Here is a 9,572-nt window from a genome sequence, read left to right on the forward strand (position 1 = left end):
TTTTTACAGCTAACTATGCGATAACGGCTTTTGACCTGTAGCTGTTAACTTCTGTGTCATTTGGTCTATTGCAGAGAGTTGCCTCATTAACAATCAATTATCATACCACATCTTCCTTTTATATTGAATCACAAATATTGACACATAAAAACCTGTCAGATAGAAAGTCAGAATGAGACTTATGGTTAAAAACTTAGCAGACTGTCAGCTCACACTTTTCATATGTTGTCACAATCATGGTTTCAGCACAATAATTACCAGATGCTCCCCAGGGCGCAGCTTTATACAAGTCAAACCTTCTTTATCTGTTGGTAGAAAAGTGAATATTGCATTGTATATTGTATATACAGCATTGATTTAAGCTGATTCAACTACTTTCCTGAACAAAGAAAGATAACTCCAATTTTCAAGGATTTCATAAAGCATCTGTTTTAGGTAATTCAACAACCATTCTGGACAACTCCAATTTATTGTCTAGAAACTACAAAAATGCTTGTTTTTGGACCCTTTTTGGCCCTTTATTCCTAGACTGTTTGCCCCATAACCCACAAAATATATCCCAACCTTCTACTTATGGTACAATTTCAGAATAATTGAAATACTTATACACAACTTTTTGTACTGACACTAGATAAATGCTTGTTTTGGGCCCCTTTGGGCCACTAATTCCTAAACCTGAGGGACCATAACCCACAAAATAAATCCAGAGCTTCCTTTTGTTGTTATAAACATTGTTAAAATTTTATTGATTTCTATTGACTAATACTAAAGTGATTACTATATATGGAAACCATCTGTCTTCAGACGATGCTGACTACGACGTGATACCTGAATATAGGACTGCAAAATTTTTTGCAGTTGTATAAAAATGTTCGTCATGATTGTATTGAATTTGCATAACATGACTTTTGTCATTTTATTTGCTGTGAAAATTCGATCAAAGAGTTTTTCTGCCTGTTTTCCCTATAATTAGACTATTTGCACTCATTTTCAGGGGTAAAAAAATCTCTTGGATGGCCTGTGACCCCCAAATTTTATTTTAATTTTATAAACAAGAGACATGAAGCTTTACAGTATGAAATAATGAGCAAGTTCTGTCATTTATTTTGCTCTGAAAATTCAATCAAAGAGATTTTATGTCTGTTTTCCCAATATTTAGCCTATTTGCACTCACTTTCAGAGGTAAAAAAATCTCTTGGATGGCCTGTGACCCCCAAATTTTATTTCAATTTAATAAAATGAAGACATGAAGCTTTACAGTATGAAATAATGAGCATCTTCTGTCATTTATTTTGCTCTGAAAATTCAATCAAAGATATTTTATGTCTGTTTTCCCTCTATTTAGCCTATTTGCACTCATTTTCAGAGGTCAAAAAATCTCTTGGATGGCCGGTGACCCCCAAATTTTATTTCAATTTAATAAAATAAAGACATCAAGCTTTACAGTATGAAATAATGAGCAACTTCTGTCATTTATTTTGCTCTGAAAATTCAATCAAAGATATTTTATGTCTGTTTTCCCTATATTTAGCCTATTTGCACTCATTTTCAGAGGTCAAAAAATCTCTTGGATGGCCGTTGACCCCCAAATTTTATTTCAATTCAATAAAATAAAGACGTCAAGCTTTACAGTATGAAATAATGAGCAACTTCTGTCATTTATTTTGCTCTGAAAATTCAATCAAAGATATTTTATGTCTGTTTTCCCTATATTTAGCCTATTTGCACTCATTTTCAGAGGTCAAAAAATCTCTTGGATGGCCGGTGACCCCCACATTTTATTTCAATTTAATAAAATAAAGACATCAAGCTTTACAGTATGAAATAATGAGCAACTTCTGTCATTTATTTTGCTCTGAAAATTCAATGAAAGATATTTTATGTCTATTTTCCCTATATTTAGCCTATTTGCACTCATTTTCAGTGGTCAAAAAATCTCTTGGATGGCCGGAGACCCCCAAATTTTATTTCAATTTAATAAAATGAAGACATCAAGCTTTACAGTATGAAATAATGAGCAACTTCTGTTATTTATTTTGCTCTGAAAATTCAATCAAAGATATTTTATGTCTGTTTTCCCTATATTTAGCCTATTTGCACTCATTTTCAGAGGTCAAAAAATCTCTTGGATGGCCGGTGACCCCCAAATTTTATTTCAATTTAATAAAATAAAGACATCAAGCTTTACAGTATGAAATAATGAGCAACTTCTGTCATTTATTTTGCTCTGAAAATTCAATCAAAGATATTTTATGTCTGTTTTCCCTATATTTAGCTTATTTGCACTCATTTTCAGAGGTAAAAAAATCTCTTGGATGGCCGGTGACCCCCAAATTTTATTTCAATTTTATAAAATAGAGACATCAAGCTTTACAGTATGAAAAAATGAGCAACTTTTGTCATTTATTTTGCTTTGAAAATTCAATCAAAGATATGTTATGTCTGTTTTCCCTATATTTAGCCTATTTGCACTCATTTTCAGAGGTCAATATATCTCTTATATGGCCGGTGACCCCCAATTTTTTTTTGCATTTTTTCATTTACAATACTTCAAAGTTAAATTTCACAAAGTATAAGAAAATTCTGTCATTTTTTTTCTATACCCCTGAACTACCTTAACAATAAATATATATATTTTTAAAATGCAATCTTTTCTTCTGAGATCTTATTCACCATAAAAAGGTTTCTCCGAGATAATTTTATAAATTTGAACATAAAATATTATAGCATGGCAAATATCATCGTCATAGTGGACCAATGCAGTATCATATATACTAGTCTGATTGAGAAAAAAAAATCAATCTGCATCTTTCAAATTCCGACAATTTATCTAAAATTGCGCTTCCCGCCATACTTTTATGACCGGCTGATTGCTTGTCGGTGGGGCTGCTTTCATTTGTTCTAGGTCGGGCGATGCCCGGTTCGCCCTATCACGTGACCGGATTAAATATGGCTGAAAATAAAACGAGTGGAACCGGCTGATTTAAAGATGGCGACAGAAGTTCAAATTTATACTTTTTTTTTTCTAAGCTAGGGAATATAAAAAATGAACCTGTTAACAATAAATATATAGTTTTAACATGCAATCTTTTTTTCTGAGGCCTTATTCATCATAAAAACGTTTCTCCGAGTTAATTTTATAAATTTGAAAATAAAATATAGTATCGCAATTTATTATCGCCATAGTAGACCAATGCAGTATCATAAAATATAGTCTGATTTGAAAAAAAATCAATCTTCACCTTTCAAATTCCGACAATTTATCTAAAATTGCGTTTCCCGCCATACTTTTATGACCGGCTGATTGCTTGCCGGTGAGTGAAGACCGGCGAGGGCGGTGTATGCCTATTTGCGCCGGCGGCTGATTTTACAGCCAATGAAGCTACTGTGCCTATACCGGAAGCGTCGACCGGGCTAACCCGGGTTAAGCCGCTGTGGCAAATGAAGTACAACCACTAGTGTTTACGTGCACGTGCCTATCTTTTGAATGAAGGATCGTCAATATGTACTATCAATTAAGTTAAACGTAGTATATATCGTTTATAACGATATAGATTTGAAAATACCAAACAGGGTGTACTGCAGTGGCGGATCAGGCCATTTTAAAAAGGGGGGTCCCAACAGAGTAAAAGGGGCGGGGGGGGGGGGGGGGGTTCCAACTATATGCTCCTATTCAAATGCATTGATCGGCCAAAAAAAAGGGGGTTCCCCCTGGATCCGCTACTGTACTGCTTAATTAAAGGGATACGCGGATCTATGCTGGGCAGTACATATTGTAAATAATTTTTTTTAATATTTTTTTTCCCAATTGTATTAAATTATTTAATTCACCATTCAGATGCTATGGTAAATTATTCTTAATTCCTCAAACTTTAATTTTCATCATGTATATTATAATTATCATGGTTAAATAACCAGAAAATTTAATATTTTGTGTATAAAATTTTGCAGCCAAAACTCTGAAATCCGTTTTCCGTCGGGGGCTTCGCCCCCCCTGAACCCCCTACCAGGGCAGAGCCCTGGACTTGATGGGGGCCTTGAGCGGCCTCCAGACCCCTTGCCGATTTGTGCCTACAGTTGAATGAATACCTAGCTACGCCCCTGTTAGAGGTATAATGAAAATCTATTACAATAGATTACTTCTAGCATTTAAACAATGATGAAGGATGAAAAATTTTGTCCTGCATTTTTTTTAGCTGTAATCTCTGTCCTGCCTTTTTATTTTTCACTCTTATCGGTCCTGCCTTTTTTATTTAGTTTATCCTGCATTTTTTTTTACCTGAATTGTCGTCCTGACCTTTTTTTTTTACAAGTGTCACATCCTGCCTTTTTTTTTACTTAAAACTCCTGTCCTGCCTATTTTTTTCAAATTTCATCCTAGCCCCCCATAAAAATCAAATGGTAGCTCCCTTAAATGGTCCCAGAATTTAATGCAAGATAACATTATCATATTTTTCAATGGTAGTCTTGCAAGTTCGGAACGACATGCATCATTCGAGGCCTTACAGTGTACTCCCAAGATTTCTTTAATAAATTATATATGCAAATTTTCATCGGCATCACTGTCTTAAAATGTCGAAATAATCCCCCAGATTTCGCTACAATAAAGGAGAATAGGGGCTACTAAGGAATCAAAAAGTTTTTCCAGAAGTTTACAAGGGTTATCTAATCCTATTGTTTTCTCTATTTTAAAATATGCTTTCCTAGCTTTTTCCATAAGCGAAGTGATGGCGACATTAAAACTGCCATTATATCTAATATTAATACCCAAGTAACAATAAGTACTAACTGTCTCTAAGGATTTGCCATTATAATAAAATTCGTTTAGAAAAGACTTTCCGTTTGAATTAAAAACCATTACTTTTGATTTCTCTGTATTGACTTGTAATTTCCAAGAAGAACAATAATTACTTAATGTATTGAGACAATTTTGCAAACCCTCTTTGCTATCCGATAATAATACAATATCATCGGCATACAAAAGTGCATTTAATGAAAGAATGACAGTGTCAATCCAAATGCTGTGAATACTAATGTCTATCGATGTCTAAGTCTTAAAGTTTAAATTTAGTGTCTGTATATATATAGTTGTCACGGAAATTTCTAGAACACTGTGAAAAAGGAATGTCCTAGTAAACTACAACGGAAGTTTCTGGAAAAATGTAGAAGTTTAAATCAGTAACACATCTTTTATTATTTTTATTAGGATCATTCTGGAATCGTTATGTAAGTCAAATGGAAAGTTCTAATCATTCCACCAGTATTTGTGAATGTTCCAGACTAGTGATTTCTAAACTGCACAGTTATAAGATTATTTTGTAAACAACTATCAGGTCACACAACACAAATTAGACCAACATAAATAAATATAATTAAAAACCAATTGTTCAGAGAACAATTGAAGGTCTTTCCACCAGTAAATATCTATTTTGATATTAAAATATTAAAAATCAGTCTAAAATGTCAGTTCCTATGGCTTTATGATGTATAGATATGAATTTTAAGCAAAGGTCATAATCTAGAACGTCGAATTTACCTCTGACCTTGACCTCAATTTCAAGGTCACAAACTGAGGATCTCAAATCAAAAGACCCTAGGTCTCTAATATGTATAGTAAATAAGTTATATCACCTTACGCATAATTTTAGATAAGATAGGGGCTAAAACTCCTGTTTATTGACTACCTACCCTTTCAACCAAAATTATTAAGTAACGACATGTCGCAACTAACAATTTAGTAAAAATAATTTGTTGATATCTTATAAGGTTAATGATCATGAAAATTAGTGAAAATAAGTCAAAATCAAAAATTTAGAATATGACCTTGACCTTTGACCTTGACCTAATTTTCATTTTTTTGGACCAAGGATCTCAAATCAAAAGACCCTAGGTCTCTAATATGTATGGTTAATAAGTTATATCACTTTTCGCATAATTTTAGATGTGATAGGGGCTAAAACTCCCATTTATTGTCTACGCACCCTTTCAACCAAAATTATTATGTTACGACATGTCGCAACTAACAATTTAGTAAAAATAATTTGTCGATATCTTATAAGGTTAATGAAAATGAGTGAAAATAAGCCAAAATCAAAATTTAGAATATGACCTTGACCTTTGACCTTGACCTAATTTTCATTTTTTTGGACCAAGGATCTCAAATCAAAAGACCCTAGGTCTCTATCACTTATGGTTTTCCAGTTTAAAATACTTTTCAAAATTTCAAATACAAAAGGGGAACTAACTCTCATATGGAATCTCTATATGGCTTCGGTCAAAATGAAACAGAACATCCTGAGGATATAACGAGCAATTTGGTAAAATAAATTTTTCGTAATCTTTTACGGTTGCGAAGGAGAAGTGGCCACAAGAAAAACAGTGTTCGGGGAGATAACTCTTATATGGGAAAGTATTCAGTTAAGCAGAGTTGGTTTCAAAAGCGTATTACCTGTTCGATATCATATTCCAAATATCAAAGCGACATCTTGCGAAACAAAAAAACAGCGAAGGAAAAAAATTAGGCGGAAGAAAAAAAAAAACAAAAAAAATAATTAAAAACCAATTGTTCAGAGAACAATTGAAGGTCTTTCCACCAGTATAAACTATACGATATCATATTCCAAATATCTAAGTGACATCTTTTGAAACAACTAAACTACGCAAGAAAAAAATTTAGGCGGAAGAAGAAAAATAATAATTAAAAACCAATTGTTCAGAGAACAATTGAAGGTCTTTCCACCAGTCAATATCTATTTTGTTATCAAAATATTAAAAATCAGTATTAAATGTTATTTCCTATGCCTTTATGATGTATAAATATGAATTAAAAGCAAAGGTAAAAATCTAGAACGTGCAAATTACCTATGACCTTGACCTCAATTTAAAGGTCATAAACCAAGGATCTCAAATCAAAAGACCCTAGGTCTTTATTATGTATGGTAAAAGGAGTTATATCACTTTACTCATAATTCTAAATATAAGATTGGCCAAAACTCTTATTTATTGTTTACGCACCCTTTTAATCAAAATTTATAAGGAACGGCATGTCGCAACTAACAATTTAGTGAAAATAAGATGTTGATATGTTATAAGGTTTTGAAAACTAGTAAAAATAAGCCAAAATAAAAATTTAGAATGTGACCTTGACCTTTGACCTTGACCTTATTTTTTTTTTTTTGGACCAAGGATCTCAAATCAAGAGACCCTAGGTCTCTATCACTTATGGTTTACCAGTTGGAAATGGATATCATTTAATTAAATGGAAAAGGGGGTATAACTCTCATATGGAGTCTCCGTAAAGCTTCGGTCCAAATGAATATCCTAATCCTGAAGATGTAACGAGCAATTTGGTAAAATAAATTTGTCGTAATCTTTTACGGTTGTGAAGGAGTATTGGCCACAAGAAAAACAGTGTTTGGGGAGATAACTCTTACAACGTAAAGTATTTTGTTAAGCGGTTGTAAATTTTTAAAACGTATAAACTATACGATATCATATTCCAAACATCTAAGCGACAAGTTATTAAACAACAATACTACGCAAGAAAAAAAATTAGGCGGAAGAAAAAAAAAAAAAAAAAAAAAATAATAATAATAATTAAAAACCAATTGTTCAGAGAACAATTGTAGGTCTTTCCACTAGTAAAGATCTATTTTGATATCGAAACATGAAAAATCAGTTTAAAATGTTAGTTCCTATGGCTTTATGATGTATTTATATGAATTTAAAGCAAAGGTCAAAATCTAGAACGTCATATTAACCTATGCCCTTGACCCCAATTTCAAGGCCACAAACCAAGGACCTTAAATCAAAACAGCCTAGGTCTTTTATATGTTTGGTTAATGAGTAATACCACTTTACGCGTAATTGTTAATGTAAGATGGACAAAAACTCCCATTTATTGTCTGCGCACCCTTTCAACCAAAATAAACAAGTAAGGACATGTTGCAACTAACAATTTATGAAAAATTATTTGTCGATGTGTCATAAGGTATTTGAAAATAAATGAAAATAAGCCAAAATCAAAAATTTAGAATATGACCTTGACCTTTGACCTTGACCTCATTTTTATTTTTTTGGACCAATGACCTCAAATCTAAAGACCCTATGTCTTTATCACTTATGGTTTACCATTTAGAAATGCATATCACTTAATTTAAGGGAAAAGGGGGAATAACTCTCATATGGAGTCTCCGTAAAGCTTCGGTCCAAATGAATATCCTAATCCTGAAGATGTAACGAGCAATTTGGTAAAATAAATTTGTCGTAATCTTTAACGGTTGCGAAGGAGTAGTGGCCACAAGAAAAACAGTGTTTGGGGAGATAACTCTTACAACGTAAAGTATTTTGTTACACAGTTGTAAATTTTTAAAGCGTATAAACTATACGATACCATATTCCAAATATCTGAGCGACATCTTTTGAAACATCAATAATACGCAAGGAAAAAAATTAGGCGGAAGAAAAAAAAAAATAAAAAAAATAATAATAATTATCAGAACAAATTCAATAGGTCTTTCCACGGAAAGGTGGAAAGACCTAATAATAATCAGAACAAATTCAATAGGTCTTTCCACGGAAAGGTGGAAAGACCTAATAATAATTAAAAACCAATTGTTCAGAGAACAATTGAAGGTCTTTCCACTAGTAAAGATCTATTTTGATATTGAAATATGAAAAATCTGTTTAAAATGTTAGTTCCTATGGCTTTATGATGTATTTATATGAATTTAAAGCAAAGGTCAAAATCTAAAACGTCATATTAACCTATGACCTTGACCTCAATTTCAAGGTCACAAACCAAGGACCTTAAATCATAAGACCCTAGGTCTTTAATTTGTTTGGTTAATGAGTAATACCACTGTACGCGTAATTCTAAATGTAAGATGGACAAAAACTCCCATTTCTTGTATGCGCACCCTTTCAACCAAAATATACAAGTAAGGACATGTCGCAACTAACAATTTTGGAAAACATATTTGTCGATATGTCATACGGTATTTGAAAATAAGTGAAAATAAGCCAAAATAAAATTTTAGAATATGACCTTGACCTTTGACCTTGACCTTATTTTCATTTTTTTTGGACTAAGGATCTCAAATCAAGAGACCCTAGGTCTCTATCACTTATGGTTTACCAGTTAGAAACGCATATCACCTATATCAAATACATAAGGGGGAATAACTCTCATATGGAGTCTCTGGATAGCTTCGGTCAAAATTAAAATCCTAATCCTGAAGATGTAAGGAGCAATTTGGTAAAATAATTTTGTCGTAATCTTTTACGGTTGCGAAGGAGTAGTGGCCACAAGAAAAACAGTGTTTGGGGAGATAACTCTTACAACGTTAAGTATTTTGTTACGCCATTGTCAGTATTTAAAGCGTATAAACTATATGATATCATATTCCAAATATCTAAGCCACATCTTTTGAAACATCAATATTACGCAAGAAAAGAATTAGGCGGAAGAAAAAAAAAAAAAAAATAATTAAAAACCAATTGTTCAGAGAACAATTGAAGGTCTTTCAACCAATAAGGATCTATTTTGACATGAAAATGATAAAATTCAGTTG

Source organism: Mytilus edulis, chromosome 6 (assembly GCF_963676685.1).
Source record: "Mytilus edulis chromosome 6, xbMytEdul2.2, whole genome shotgun sequence".
NCBI lineage: Eukaryota > Metazoa > Mollusca > Bivalvia > Mytilida > Mytilidae > Mytilus > Mytilus edulis.